The following is a 17,090-nucleotide window of genomic DNA, read 5'->3' as shown; positions in this document are numbered from 1 at the left end:
CAGAGTGCTGCTAAGTTGGACCAAAAGCTAGAATCAATGAAGCCATCAAAGGATACCTCTGAACCTGGTTTCTTTGCATATGAAAGGTGAAATCTCTGGAACCAAGACTGATGCACCAAAGGAGCAATTGACACCTAAGATCAACTGAAGCAAAGGTAAGCCAAAGTTCAAACTTGTATGCTTTAACTGCCATAAGGAAGGACATACTGCCAATGTGTGTAGGAGCAAGGCTTATAATGATTTCCCTTACATGCAAAACAATGTGTATAACCAACAAGGCTAGAACTGGTAGATTCAATGGTCATTTTTAGATTATCGATCCAAGGGGGATTTCCCGCCCCTTGGATTTTAACTTCCAAATGACCCTTATTTCTCCCTGGCGATTTAGAGGGACAATGTCACAGACACCGTTATTGCAGCTTTATTAAGCATTAAGTGCAGTAGTTCAACATGATGGCATTACCCGTAAGTGTGACCCAGAGGCACCATAGATACCGAACGCCGCTAATTTTTGATTTAACCTCCTCTTGTTTAGTTATCTAGCTAGGAATTTAATTTTGAATTCATGAATCTTAAATGAAGCAATATACCAATACAATTATGAAGAAGAAACTATTATATACAAGCAATTATCGCTTTGAATTTTAAAACTAAAGTATAATTTTTACGTAATTGAAAGGAACATAAACAAATCGACTACTTGGGAATAGTATTTTCTCCAAAGGAAAATTATGATAATAATTAAAAATTAAAAAAATTGAACCAAATACATGAAATTACTAATTGCTTGGAAACCACGATACCTTCTGTAGTCACATAAATCTGTCCACTTAATTAAATGAATACTTAGTATTTATTTGATTATTTAACCATCAATTAATAATTAATTAAATTAATATTTAATTAATTCATCTTAACCCTCTTCTCCTATTAATTAAATAAATTATTCAATTTATTTGATTTAATTCACTTAACCAAATTCAGACCATTAATTAAATAATTAAATCATATTTATTTAATTAAATATTCTCTCACATTTAAATAAATTAATATTTATTTAAATCCCCCAAAATCCCACCTCTCGCATTTAAATAAATTAGCATTTATTTAAATCACCTTTATCCTCTACCCACTTGTATTTTCCTACAAAAGCAAGTTGCACAACTATTTTAAATAAATTATTTATTTAAAATCCTATTTATCCTCACCCACTTGAAACCTTTAATGGTTTCCCTTAAAGTATTCAAACTTGATGGCTTTAAAGTCTTCAAACTTGATGGCTTCCTTCTATAGTCTTCTTAAGACTTTAATGGTTTTCCTTAAAGTCTACAAGCCTTTAATGGTTTCCCTCAAAGTCTTCAAGCATTTTAATGCTTTATCTTCATTTTTCTCATTTAAATAAATTAATATTTATTTGAATATTTATCCAAATGCAAATTACACCATTTAATTGAAATAAATGATTTTATTTTAATTGAAAATACCAAAATTTCTCCCACTTGCATTTTCCTACAAAATCCACTTGCATGCCTAAACCCCTTCTAGAATTTTCTAATCACTTCTAAATAACCTAACCCCTTCTCTAAACTTTGTCACATTCCTAAGCAAAAGGGAAGTCACTTCTCAAACCCTCAAAGTCTTTGATAACCATTAAAGGCTTTCAACCTTCAACCACTAAATGGCTCAAAGTCTTTGATAACCATTGAAGGCTTTCAACCTTCAACCACTTAATCCCCAAAGTCTCCAATAACCATTAATGGTTACCTCAAACCCTCCCACATGGTTAAAATATTTGTTTTGACTCAACCTCTACCCAACCCAAAGGTCTCATCAGGCCATTAATGCTTTGACCATGATTATCTCTTAAACATTTGCATAAAGGTTTATCCTTGGATTAACTCTTAATCCAGTGGGTAATCTTAATTTGGACTTGACCCTTAGCCTCTAGATAACCATGAGGTCTTCTCAGGCCTTTAATGCCTCCAACCTCTTCTCTCAACCCAATCCTATGTTGACACTTGTCACCATTTTATTGGTGCCAATTGTGCACATGGATCCCCAACTTTCAAACTTGGCCCTTGATTAAACCATTCAATCTTAACCCTTCATTTCCCCATTTCTTCTATAAATAGAACCCTTCTCCTCAAGCAAAAGGAGAGAAGCATTAGAGTATTGTTGTTATACTGGCATTAGCATAGAGCTTTCTCATAGCATCACTATCTACACTTGCATAGCATTTGCTTATCATATTCAACCATCTTGAATCTCCATATGGCATCCATGGCTAGTGCTAAAAGCTGAGAGCTACACTCATATGGGACTTGGAGAGGAGAGGAACAAGGGAGGAGCAACTATGAGCATCTTGATTAGCTATTTTATTCTATGTTTATATGCTTTCTATTTCATGCTTAATATCTCTCTTGATATGCCTATTTAGGATAATCTTTTGTTGCTAACACTAACGTTTGTTTCTTGTGCTCTTGTGTGTGTTGCCATCAAACAGATTTTCTAATCCTTTTTGCAGAGCATCACCTTCAAAGATAACTTATGAAAATGATTTGGATTACTTGCAAGATATAATTGTTTTGGACAAACCATTACACAATAAGTATGAATCCTAGTACTGATTTGCTTGAAAGAAAATTAAATGATTGAATAGCAAGAATTTGGAAATGAATTTTAACACCTACTTGTTTGAAGTGAAAAGTACTTAATAATAATCCCAACTAATTCTTCCATATGAAGTAATACAAATTTCATCTACAAATGATAAAACTACTTTAAATGTGAATCCTAATACTTGAAAGGTACTAAATTGCTTGAAATAGAATTTAAATTATCAAATAATTATACTTTGGAAATGAATTTAATACTCACTTGTTGAAGGGAAAAGGAAACAACTATTTAACAATAAGCTTCAAATTAACCACATTATTTTTAGTTACTAATTGTTTGAAAAAGAGATTAGACAAGAGTGTAAACACTTGCTAGTTAACCAAGTAAATAATACTAAGTCTCCTAATAAACAATTCTAATCAATAAACTTCTAGTTTCTTTTGAACTAATACCTTTGCAAGATTATAAAGCGATAACTAATTATTCGTTCCACTTGAAGTAACGTTAACGTTATCGTTGGATACATTCTACAAATAATAACTTTATCAATTTCAAATACTTCGAAGGGAGCTCATGTTTGCTCCTTAAATTACCCTCAATTAGAATTGATATTTAGTTTTCTAAGTGATCACAGAATAGGTTTCTTGAAACTCATTTGCTAAAACAATTTCGGTTTTGAATAAATTCTCTTTGCATCCTAATTAATATTGTTACCATATGAATATTTAACTATGCAATTTAGCTCTAAATTTAATGTTAATTACATTTATCCTTACTAATTACTTGTATTATTAAGTGTAACTTTTCTTTTTTACTAGTCTTATGTTTCTTTTAGCTAGAGGGTAAATTCTTTTAACTATTAAAAGAAGTGACTATTCTCAATGCCTTATATACTCATATCTTGGAATCTAATAAAGAAACAAATCAAATAATCAACTTTTCGAATTGAGACAAAACTTTGTCTAACATTAACTCATATTGCTGAAATACCTAAAAGAGTTACTATGAATCTAAACACATATACTTGTTAGGTAAATTCCTTTAACCTTTGATACTTGTACTAATTGAAATATACAAAAGATAGTTTTGAAATCCAATAATTAAAGAACTTAAATATTTGAAATGTATTGAATGTCTTGAGGGAACACACTTACTATTAGGATTTATTTATTTGATGAAAAGATCCAAAACTATGGAATAAGTGTATCATTGGTGCAATAACATTTTCCTTTGCTTTGCTTTTCCTAAGTCAAACTAATTTGTTTAATAAGGAGATTTAACTATTATATCTACATCCTAAGAAGGATTAATTCAAGATGATAGATCTCTTAATGCTCGATTATCTATTAAAATTCTCAAGTGTTAATTGACCTTTTTGCTTTGTGCAATATTTATCTTTTCAAGACCCAATGGACTCTTTTCCCTTCATTAAGGAGATACTAACTCTTTAGAATTTAAAACAAGTTCAAATTTGCAACTTAATTTTCCATAATAAAACTCCAATAAGGTATCCCCTAATATGGGTTAGACTCTTTTCGCTTAAATTTTTCTTTAAAATATAATCTAATTCCTAAAACTAGAGATGACATTTTAAACATATTTCCATTAATTTTAATAAGGTTAGATTATAAATAGGTCTCATTAATCCTTTTTAAATAGATATCAATAAATAAAACTATTTTTCATTAAATAGACCTCAATAAATAAATCCATCACTAAATTTGATTAATTTTCAATTATTAAAATTTATAATTATAAACTAATCCTAAATGATTTTTTAATCACCAAGTGCATAATTAAATTTCAAAGTCATTCAAAATAACTTTCAATATTCTAAAAAAAATTTAATTTTAAATTAAACACATAAAATTTAATTACAAACTCTAAAGTATAATTCAATTTTAATAAAACAATTCCTAACTCAAAATATATATGTGTGTGTGTGTGTGTGTGTGTTTTAAATAATAGGTAATTGACTCAAAATCTTTTAATAATATAATAATTATATTTATTTAATCATAAATAAATAAACTAAAATTTAAAAGAATAAACTTAAATCTACAAACAAATTTAGAACATAAATTTAATATGATTTTAAATAAATTTGATATACATGTTTATATAATATATATTTGAAGGGAAATTTACTAATTTATTAATCAAAGCAAAATTTTCTTTTCTTTTCTTTTAAATTCATACATGCATAGGGAATAATATTTTTTTTTTCCTAAAAATCCAAAGAGATGAATATGTTTCTAAAAAGTAAAGAGATGAACTCTTTTTTTTTTTTTTTTTTTTTTCTATAATGCACAAAGATGAATGTTTTTCTAAAATCCACACATGAATATTTTCCTAAAATCCACATAGATGGGCATTTATCTAACATACACAAAGATAAATATATTTCTATTTTTGTTTTCTTTATTCTGATTTTATATTACTTTGGCAATAGATTTATTTTTGTTCAAGTTATTTTAATATATATATATATTCCATTCTAAAAAAAATCTGATTTTTTGTAAAATAAAGAAAGTTGATTGAGGAAAAGATTTCAAATTAAACAATATTCAAATTTGTATATGCATATTTTGAAAGAAATCTATTAACCAATTTATTTCCTACATGCAGAATAAAAAAGAAGATTTTTTCTTCTTTCTTTCTTTTTTTTCTTTTTTCTTTTTTTGGATAGAAAAGCAATTTATTACATGTATTTGATTAAATCAATTAACAAAAACTGAAAAAGATTTCCTTGCAAAAATCTGAAATGGATAAAAGAGATTTCTTTCAAAAAAATAAAATTAAAATATAAACTTTCTTATTTGCAAAATTTTGAAAGAGATGAGAATAAGATTTTCTTTGAAAAGAAAAAGCAAGCAATGAATGTGCAAGAGGGGAACCTGGATTTGAATGAAGAACCTCGTTGACCTCCTTCAATTCCTCCTTGAAGCTTGGTAATGATCTTCTTCAAAATCCTGCAACACATCTACAAAATTTCTCCTACAAGTAACGTGGTATTGAAAATAAATTCATAAGAATTTCAAGACTACTTTATCATCCAAAAAACAATGAAATCCCCCTTACTTTGAAAATTTAGAACTCAATATATAGAAAAGAGAGTCATTTTCCCACTACAAAAGAAATTAATTGATTTCCATATTGTTTTCCCAAAATAATTTCATGCAAAATGATTAATTGTCATAGTGGGGGTTACATGCAAAAATTGAATTTGAAATTCTCTTCTAGAACCTTCTCATTTCCTCCTACAACATGTGCTAAATAGCAAATTGAGAAAATAAACAATTTTTAAATTAATTTCATGCAAAAATGATTGTTGTCATAGTTGGGGTTACATTTGACCATGCATTCAAAATTCAAATTTGAATTCTCCCCCCAAAATGCATTTTGTCTTTGTCATAAAATTGCCATGAATAGAATGATTCTTGTCATAGAATAATTTTGTAACTCCCATGTCATATATTTGCTAAATATAATATTTATTCCTTAATATTTTGAATTTAATTTTTTTTTCCTAGAATCTTCTTATTTCTCCTACACCATGTGCTCAATTAGGATATTGAGAAAATAAGCATTTTTCAAATAAATTATGACCTCATGTGTGTGTCACCACTTAAATTATTTTTTATTTAAAAAATTCAACCTCATTTCAATTTATATTTTCTTTCTAACATTACTCATAAAATTAATATAATAATAATAATAATAATAATAATAATAGCAAGTCATATCAAAGTCCAAAAAAGAGGGTTATGGCAAAATGTGTAGCTCCCTAGATCCAAAAATGAATGCTCCAAAATCTCTCCAAAAAGACTACTCAATGAAGCCCCAATGGCTCTGATTCCGTGTAAGAATTTGTCAAATATAGCCAAGATCAAGAGCTCAATGAATAGCATAATAAGAGAGACAAAAGATTTGATAAGAATAAATTATATTCTAATCAAGATGCAAAATAAGATGACCTGGATCATTAAAACTACATACAATGAAGATGAGCCTGCTTATAAAGGCAATACCATATGGATATGTGAGCACACAAACATGACATGTGGCCCAATGAGAAATAAGGGCAGGTAGGAGTATGTAGGAGAAATAATTAAATATTCCACAAGACGTGGATCACCCACCGAAGGTGGAATGTAACAACAAGATAAGACCACAAAAGGTGGAATTTCTCCTACATGCATCACCCCTATGTGCACACTTCGCTAAGTGTCTCATTTCCAAACTAACATGAAATGCATTACCCTATCAACTTAAGTAAAGTGTAATAATGATACATAATTTACACCAACAGATTGCCCCCATGACTAACATGTGTAGGATTAACATCTTGTGTGGAAGTAGTGATGATTGAAGATGTAAATGTAGGTACACTAGGCAAGGATGTAGTCATAAGAATGGAATGGTTGATTTGACTAGTGGGTTGAGAGTAACTTGTTGTAAAGTGTGCACCCTTGCTCTCCTTGCGTTGTCCAGGGCAACGCTTGGGTTTGTGACATGGCTTAACACCTCTCGTGGATTCTCTATGTCTAGTGGTTGTATCGTACATTAATAGGTCGATTTTTGGTGCCACGATAATTATACTTCTAGTAAGTGGTATCAGAGCCTGGGTCACATGTTCAAATCCCCTTGCTTGAGTTGGGGAGATTGTTGCAAGGTGTGTGTCCTTGGTCTCCTTGTGTTGTGCAATGCAACCTTGGTTTTGTGACATGGCTTAGTTGCCTCTTGTGGATTTTATAAGTCTAGTGTTGTGTCAGACATTAATAGTTTGATCTTTTGGTGCAACGACAACTTTACTTCTAACATAACCGAGGGCTTCAACACAACTTTTAAGTAAGATAATATTAGTGTCAATAATATGAGCAACACCACACAACAAATCCACTCATATTTTATCACTTTGCAACATTCTTTTTAAACATTCAATCAAGGGGATTACCTCACTTTTTAGGTATTGTTGTCTCATTCATTCTTGAAGATTTTCAAATTCAATGTCAATATTCTCCAATTGGTCAAAAGTAACCCTACTTAGTGATTCATCTATATTGTGATAATTATGAGGAGAATGGGGATAAATGATATCATTTGTTGGGTTGGAGGAAGCACCAAGATTCTCATGGATCAAATTATCCAATAGAGGCTCCATATCCTTAGTGTTTAAACCTTGGGAAGCCTTAAGTCTATAACTTCTTCTCATGGGAATACTGTATGTAATTTAACTGATAAATGTAATGAAAAATTATCATAAAATACTTTCCTTTTGAGGAAAAGGTTGAATTTGATATGAAATTCTTCAAACCATAATGTTTACCTTGATGAAGTTTTCTTTGACCTTCATATAAAGCTTTTAAGGTTTCATGTAGGATGTCTTCATAAAACATTGATCATGTATGTCATCTTCAATATCTAAACTTGACTTTATTTTTGCTCCAATGCTTGATGAATGACTAATTGCTTGCTCATTTGAATTGAATTTTTCCAAAATGTAATTGAGATCATAAATTTGCTTCTTAGGTTCTAAATGAGAGGGGTAGACCTTCTTTTATACTTGATTGCCCGAAAACAAATCAAATTTATGGAGTAGGTTAACACAAGATCTAGATTCCTGCTTATTTATGATGACTATTGTGAGGCCCCAAAATAGGGATTTGTTAAGAGGAACGGGGTTTACCATGCGTTGGTATTGAAACCCAGGATTCTAGAATAAGGGGGAAGATGAGGGAGATAGTGAAAATGTAGGTTTGTTAGGTGGTACAACAAAGCACCAAAGTGAGGTCTAGGTGAGGACAAAATTGTACATGAGTACAATTTAGGACGCTATAGGTGCCTAGATATAGTGTCTAGTTAGTTTCAGCTCATATTTATGTGATAGGTTCCTCTCTACAACCCCTTTTCAATTATGTACCTCTCAATTCATTTCCAAATGCATCTATTTGTTTATGCTATTTATTGATAGTTTTGAACCATTAGCCCTAGTTCTTACATCTAACTTATCCAATCAATCAAATCAAAATAACAACAACTAATCATTGTGCCCAACTCTCCCAAGGGTTTGAAGTTGGGCCTATTAGTTGTTCTTTACCGAAATTTGTAAGATTGGGTTTGATTCCTAATTTGCACGGTTAGACTAATGAACCCCATTTGCACTACATTATAGAAAGTAGATGAACTCTTTGCACAAAAATTAAATTTAATATTGTTTAGGGAATCCTTGAGATGGAAAACCTCTTATGGAATACAAAAATTAAAAATTTGAGGTCTTTTTGGCATAGGACGACCACCTTGATGTGGTCACCCAACTTGGGAAAAAATTAAAATAAAATAGATTTATTTATTCTAAAATGTGGATGACCTCCTTTAGAGGATCACCTCCCTTAGGTGAAGAGGCATAAGTTGGGTATAAAGTATGTGTAAGGATTGAGAAAGACAAGCAATTAAAGAAATATCATTCCTAATTCTCTTAGGATTTTGAAGAAGATAATATATGTGAAGAAGTTGTGAGCAAATATTACGAAGAAAACTCAAATAATCATCATCTATTAAAGAAGTTATATCTAATAAGGTAAATTTTTGATTATTTGGAGGTTGGTGCCTCTTGATAGAAGAGATTAGTGTCTCTTCCTAAGTCGGTGCTCAGTGGTGAGGGCTGGTGTCTCTAGTCGGTTGGTGCAGGTAGAAAAATTTGTAAGAAAATTCTATTGTTGATTGGATTTGGACAATAGATCCAAACATTCTTTTCTCAATGGCTTTCTCTCGAAAAGTTTTTCACGTAACAAGATGTGTCTGTTAGTTGGTAAATCTCATCTGATTGCTATTTTTTTATTATTGAGTTTTAATTAAGTAAATGTCTATCTTATATCGATTCACCCCCCCTCTTAGTGTAATTGTGTGTGCTCATCAAACATGCCAAACATGATAGTCTAAAAAAAAATGGATTGCACTAGTGGATTCTTTATGATTTTAGAAGTGACAATAGAACTCCTACAAGGATCAAAAAGTAATGTTATGATGCAATAAAATAGATGTAAAGAAAATATATGCTCATTGCAAGATTACAATTTCAATTTTTTGCTTTTGACTTGGTCAAACGAAATTCAATTATTTTGCAATATTTTCGACCCCAAATATAAAAATGCAAAGAAGATACTCCTATTAAATTTTTTAGAGCATTTTTTTGAAAATTCCTTAATTTGTGCCACATAAAGTATATTTATGAAAAAACTTTAATTGACAAAGATCTAATTTTTTTTTAATTATTTGACATCAAAAATAAAAATGTAAAGAACAGACCCTCTCTAAAATTTTGAGAGATTTCTAAAAGTTAAAAAATTTCTAAAAAAAAATCAAGTTAGGAGAGGTAGCTTTATGGAAAGGAATCACAGTGCATAATGAGTTGACGACAATAACTCACTCCCAATTTGTGGATGACACTACTATGTTCGGGGAGGCCATTATCAAGGAGGCAAAAGTAATAAAGGAGGAGTTGGATCTATTTGCAACCATGACATGGCAACACATAAATGAAAATAAGATGAAGATTATCTTTTTCAACACCAAAGAGGTCACACAGACACGAATAGCTAAAGTGTTGGGGTGGCAGATTGGCAAGTTACCGGTGAAGTATCTCGGGGTCCCTTTGTTTGTTGGGGCTTTAAAAATTGCATTATGGGAAGATTTAATATCGAAGTGCGGGCAAAAAATAGAACAATGGAAATACAAATAGCTCTCACTCCCTGGGAGGATCCAACTCATCAAGTCAGTTCTGACAGCCATGCCCATATATGAAATGTTTGTCTTTAAACTATCTAGCAAAGCGTTATAGGTGTTAGAAAGCTTTTTCAAAACCTTCTTGTGGGAAGGTGCCAAACAGGTGAAGAAGATCCCGCTTCTCAATTGGAACTTGGTCTGCAAAACTAAGTAAAGTGGTGGGGCGGGATTTAGACGCATGGAGAGGCAAAATTTGGCATTAGGGGCAAAACTCATCTGGAAGATGTATAGATCCCTGAAGAAGTTGTGGTGCAAAATCATGCAGAAAAAAGTATCTGGACAATGAAGACCCAAACAAAATACTCACAATGGCTAGTATTAATGGCAGATTTGTTGTCTGGAAATTTATGAGAGAATGTAGATCGATAGTTACAGATCATTTGACATGGAAAATTGGCGATGGAAAAAATGTGAAATTTTGGTCCAACTCTTGGTATGGTTATGAGAGTTTAAGCAATTTGTTTAATCAAGAAAAATGGACGAAGGAGGCAGAGCATGCTTATGGACTATGGGTAGCGGATTGTGTTAGAGAAAAATCCCTTGGTAGTAGATTTTACGAATGGATCCCAATTCATATGGAGAGTATGAATAGTGATGAACACAAGAGGTTGACTAGTATTTTAGGGGAGAGGAAAATTAATATCAGACAGGTGGAGGATGAAATTATATGGTGTGTGATGAATACTAAGAGGGGGGGTGAATTAGTATGGCAAAAATCTTTGCACTAAAACACTTACACAGTCTAAAGATAAACCGGTAAAGCAGTCTGACAATCAAACTGGTTATCACACATACAAACCAAAATGCAAATAAAACGTTCACCCACAAAAGCAATACAACCATAACACAAGATATTTGATGTGGAAACCCAACTGGGAAAAACCACGATGAGATGGAACTCACAAGTCACTATCTGTAGAATAGAAACCAGACTGGTTAAGGTCTTACAATGTTCTTCACCAGAACAGATCCTGTTAGGAATCTCAATCTCTGTTAGGAGATAAGTCTGATTAAAGCCTACCTTGTTAGAGGATTTTAGATTCACATGTGTGAACCACCTTGTTAGAAGATTTTACAAAGGTTTTGAGGCCTACTCGGTTAAGGGCTACAAACTTGTCAAAGATGTGAGTAATGAACAAGTGTTTGATCTATCTGCTAGCACAAATTGCTTGATTAGATCCAGTATTGCTCACAGCTAATACATTCCAGCATTACTTTAGTCTCCTCTATCTCTCTCAGTTACAACTTGATCTTCTCTAATAAGATCGCTCTATGCTTCCACCTTAAACCCTAGCTCAACATAAAACCTATTCGCACCTTCTTCAACAACTTAAAAAACCTAGACATGATGTCCTTTTAAAGGAATCTGATTTCATGTCGGTCCAATAGGATTACATTACAATTTCCTAGGTTCAGTAAATCTAGACATACTCAGTAACATGACACAAGAATCACCGTCAATGTGTCGGCACCGTCAAACAATCGGTGGATTGGTAACTCATCACAAAATGTCGGTTGGTAACTCATCACAGAGTGTTACCGGTTCATACAAAATGCTGATTGCCGGTTTGACAAAAATGAAGACTGGTAAGAATGTGTTGAGCCGCTTTGCTTCCTCGTACCGCTTGTGATCCGCGAACTGCTTGGGGTCGACATGCCGCTTCAGACCGGGAAACACATTCTACAAAATCACCACTAGTCTAAAGACTAGAATACAACATACCGGTTGGAACAAATACCGGTTGAGCATGAGCTCATACATATAAAGGGGATCTCAATACAAGTGTGTGTCCATCAATGACAATCACAACATAAACATCAAAAATGCCAACAGTGTGCTACTCAGTCGGGCGAATATTCTACTAGACTTGGTTACCAAGTACAATGCCTAGAAAAGGAGGGCAACGAATAGCCGAGTCATTTATGTTGGGATAAAATGGTGGCCCCTAGGGTGGGAGCCTTTCTATGGACCGCCTTACATGGAAGGATCCTCACAGGCGATAGATTGAAGCAGTATGGGATCCTCAGGCTAATAGTATGTGTACTTTGCAAACAAAATGAGGAAACCAACAACCATCTTATTTTTGAATGCCCTTTTGCCAGAGGTTGTTGGGATTGGTTAAGGTTGAACTCAGATTGGGTGTTTGCAACAGATGATAGTATGGTAAACTTTATTAAAAGGTGGTTAAATCTACATAAGAACTCATTATGGGTGGAAATATGGAGGATATCGCCTTCAATGTTGGTTTGACAATTATGGAAAGAACATAATCATAGAATTTAAGAAGAAAAAGAGCTTCCCATTGAGAAAGTGATTGACAAAATAAAAGCAGGGATTAGTGAAGTAGCTATTGTGAAATCATATGACAAGAAAATAAAATACATCTTGGAGTGGGATAAGTGGAATCAAAAGGAGTGGGGCTCCTTGAAGCCTCCCAATATCAACATCAAGAGCGAGGAGGTTAAATGTTCACGGGCTAAATGGGAGGTTCCAGAGGATGGATGGATTAAGGTAAATTTTGACAGGGCTGCTAAAGGCAATCCAGGCACGACAAGATATGGATGTATAGTCAGAGATAGTACCAGAAAAATAATTTTTAGTTTATGTGGACACCTCGACACTACCACAAACAATGGGGCAAAAGCTATGACACTAGGAAGGGGCTTAAAACACTGTACCAACTTGGCCTTAAACTCAATACTAATAGAGGGAGATTCCCTGATTCTGATTAATGCAATCAAGAATGAGAGTACACCAGATTGGAAGATTCAAAGACTACTGATAGATATCTTATCATCACTCAAGAAAATCTTGAATTACAAGGTGTCTCACATATATCGAGAGGCAAATATGGCAACTGACTGCATGTAAAATCTAGGAGTAGGCCTGAAGGACACTAAAGAACAAATATTTAGCATAACCCCAAGTGAGGTACTCAATAAAATCCTGGAGGATGATTTGGGTGGAGTGTGCAGGCGAAAAAAGATAGGCATCAGATAATGAAGAACATAATACAGGTGTATGGAATCAAAGTCTGATTTGATTCTGACCTATGCTTGTCTGTCGAATGAATCCTGAGTTGTCAACCAAGGAAGGAAGCAACGATTCACTGGTTGAGGATTGGACATGAATCCATGTAAGGATATGGTATCACGAGTTTTAAATCCTCTCGGGAATGGATATGTCTATCTTTTTCGATAGTGCTCATTGATCGATAAGGTTGAGAATCCTGCAATCTATAATTGGTATGATTTCAAAGTCCTTTGCAGAGTGCTTGCCTTTTTAGAAGTTCCTACTCAGGCTGTGTATAAAAGGTGTTACAAGTTGTCGTGAGGGCCTTGTGAGAAACGACTGGAAGTATGGTTCACCACTTTGGGCTGACTATTTATGCAGGGAAGAATCCATCCAACAACAATGTTGGAGACTCTTCCATTCAAATGAGAGAACGTGGGATGCACTTTGGTGTTTGGCGAGGGGCACTCTAGGTGGGGAAAGACATTGGTGTGACAGATTCATCTACAAAGCGGTGTTATGCCCCTTGGTTGACATTCTTGATTTGAAAGAAGTCCACATACAAAAGATCGATTTATTTGTGAGATCGGTGGATGGACAGGTTATAGCCAGTGCCATTTTGGACTTGGACTCGAACAAATGGACAAGTGTATTGGACTGCTTTTTCAATTCTGCCCACTATGTTTTAGAATCGCCGGAGGATAGCTTCGACTTTGATGAGGAGGAGGTTGTGGTGGCTCAAGCCGCAAGAGAGAGAAAGGAAAATTTCATTTATGAGGCATGGGAGGTGTTTTGGGTGAGGGTTTTGAACTGAGATTTGGGGCCCTTCAAGTGTCTTCTATACTTCAAGGACAATTGGTTATCTACAGTGAAGGTGGTTCGGGTGGTCGACATTTGAGAAAGGGCCTCTGTTATTCTTCATTATCTGAGCTGATGTTTTGCTTCTTCTTCGGACTTCTAAGTCATGATCGGTGAAACTTAATGTACGAGAGCTATCCCCTTTTGATAACACTTATCTATTAAAATAAAATAATTTTTTTTTGCTAATTTGTGACCATAAAATTAAATTTATGGAAAATAATTTTTTTTATCATAAGTCACTCAAAATTGATGATCCGAAGCCGACTTTTTATTGTGGATTCCAATGATGATCTCCAACATTTAGTAAAAGAAATGTAAAATAATTTATAGCCATTTGAGAGATATGATAAAATCTTTGATTTAACCCTAGGGGTTTATCTCCAACTTTGTCTACATAAGGTTAGTTTTAAATTTTTTGAACAAAAGAAGCAAAATTGACAACAGATAGATCAAATAGGGATGCGGGTCTCATCAAACATGCCTAGATGTGAAGGATGAAAATGTGAATCAAAATAACATGGAACAATACAATGCAAGATCCGCACTCGCACTCACACTCACATTCACACTCACACTTGCCTAAGATCTATGCATAAAATCAAATGATAAACAATAATAATATAAAAAAATACCATAGATTACTTCATTATTTATTTGATAAATACTTAAATTCTTAATATGCAGGTTGCTCTTAGAATTTTAACGTAAATATGATAACGCGGTGATAGGATGATGACTTGATACTTGATACTTGATACTTGATACTTGATACTTGATACTTGATACTTGATACTTGATGTTTTATGCTTGATACTTTGCAAATGATAGGATGCTAAATAGTGGATGCTTGATAATGATTGTGTTCTCAATAATATACTCTAGTGAAAAATGAATGAGTGAAGGGTCTTATTTATATGCTTCACTTAACATATGATCAATGGTGGAGATTAATTAGAAAAATCAATGAATGAGAAAATTTGAGATGGGGTAGAGCCTATAATTAGCACATAGATTGATGAGGCAGAAGAATTAAGAAGGATCAAATGCATATGTCATGGTTAAAGAAATAAATAAAATATTAATTTCATTTATTTTTGGAGGAGAAGAATATTAAATAATTTATATGAAATTTATTTTTTGGAAGAAGTATTAGCTAATTAAATAATTTTTTTTTTTTTTGGCAAAAGTGGACAAGCCATGAATATATATTATATAATAGAAGACTGGTTCAAGAGCTCCTGGAGGAAAGAACTAGCTAAGAAAACCTCCAATCCTTGCTCAAGATTACAATGCATAGGAGGAATCCATCACTGAGAATGAAGGCGACATACCTAACTATATAGAGATAAACTACATTCTGAAAAGTCTAAATGATGTTCAAAGTTTGCCCAAAAACACCAAGACATCATTAAATCCAAGGACTAACACAGTCCAAACATGACACATCAATACTAGTCATGAGTTAATCAGCCCAAAAAAGCCATTCATAGACCATAATATACATGACTAGATAATAAGTATTTCTTACACACATATACAAATATCAACTTCACTCCTTCATGGTTAACAAAATGAAGCAACCAGACATAGCCAGAAATAGAGAGAGGGGCAAAAAGTGTCAACGCGAAATTCTGAACGATATGAAATCCAATTCACTCCTCCATAGGTTGAGAGTTTGAATATGAGTAGTCTCCAACACTTAAAGTAGCAAAGGAAATTACCAATCCTTCAATCGATGATTGTTGAAGCTTGTTGACGTAGTTGAGAGTTAGCCTCTCAAGTGGAGAGTCTTGATTAACCTACATCACAATCTCATTACCCACTTGCAGTGGCAGACAAAGAACACCAGATCCCTCTTGCCCATGTTCATGTCCTAATAAAGCTAAAATTATTTAATTATAGTGGACCAAAAGATGAATTAATTAAATGATTTTGAAAACTATTTAATTATAATGGACCAAAAATGAATGAATTAAATTATTAATTGATAGTGTAGGGAAAATAATAAATTAATCAAATAATTTAAAATTATTTAATTCTTATATAAAATAATTAGGATCCTTAAATAATAAATACTATTCAATTATTATAGACAAAAAAAAAAGAAATGTAGATTAATTAAATAACTATAATTATTTAATTAACAAGGACAAAATAAATAATGAGAAGGTGATGACATACAAGATGAAAAAGCATTAGCCATTTTAAGATGTCTACATTACTATTTTCCAATCTATTTATCTTGAGAATTAGCTTAACAAATTTGAGGGTGTCTACATTGAGCTCGTGAAGAGCAATCACACTACATTTTGTAAGAGAAGAAACTAAATTGTCATCCCATAAGAAAGACTTCCTAACTAAACTATAACACACTTTTTGAAGAAAAAGATAGGCCTTGCCTCTAAAAATAACTTTTTGTATTGTCTATTCTTTAGCAACCACCTTCCACGTGTTTTGTAGGCACTTTGATATATATTCACGACACTTGAGGGACACACTTCTTGATTTCTACATAATAATTTTGTGTCCCTTCAACCTACCCAAAATATCAATTTTGACCATCCCATCCATTGAAAATTGTGCAAAGTTTTTGGTTTTGATTGTGTGATTTTTTCTTTCCTTGACCATCCTAACTATTTTAAAAAAATATCTTGAGGGGAAAGTGAACCTTTGTGGCATATATAGTAAAAAGGGACAAAAGATCTGTAAGGAGAGTGGATGAGAGACTTTACCATTCCTTTGACTTATCATTGATTCTTGTTGAGAAAGATAGTTAATCAATTCTTGCATTTGTGAGAAGATCTGCATCTTTTTT

Source organism: Cryptomeria japonica, chromosome 4 (assembly GCF_030272615.1).
Source record: "Cryptomeria japonica chromosome 4, Sugi_1.0, whole genome shotgun sequence".
Taxonomy (NCBI): Eukaryota; Viridiplantae; Streptophyta; class Pinopsida; order Cupressales; family Cupressaceae; genus Cryptomeria; species Cryptomeria japonica.
This window is presented reverse-complemented; position numbering follows the sequence as displayed.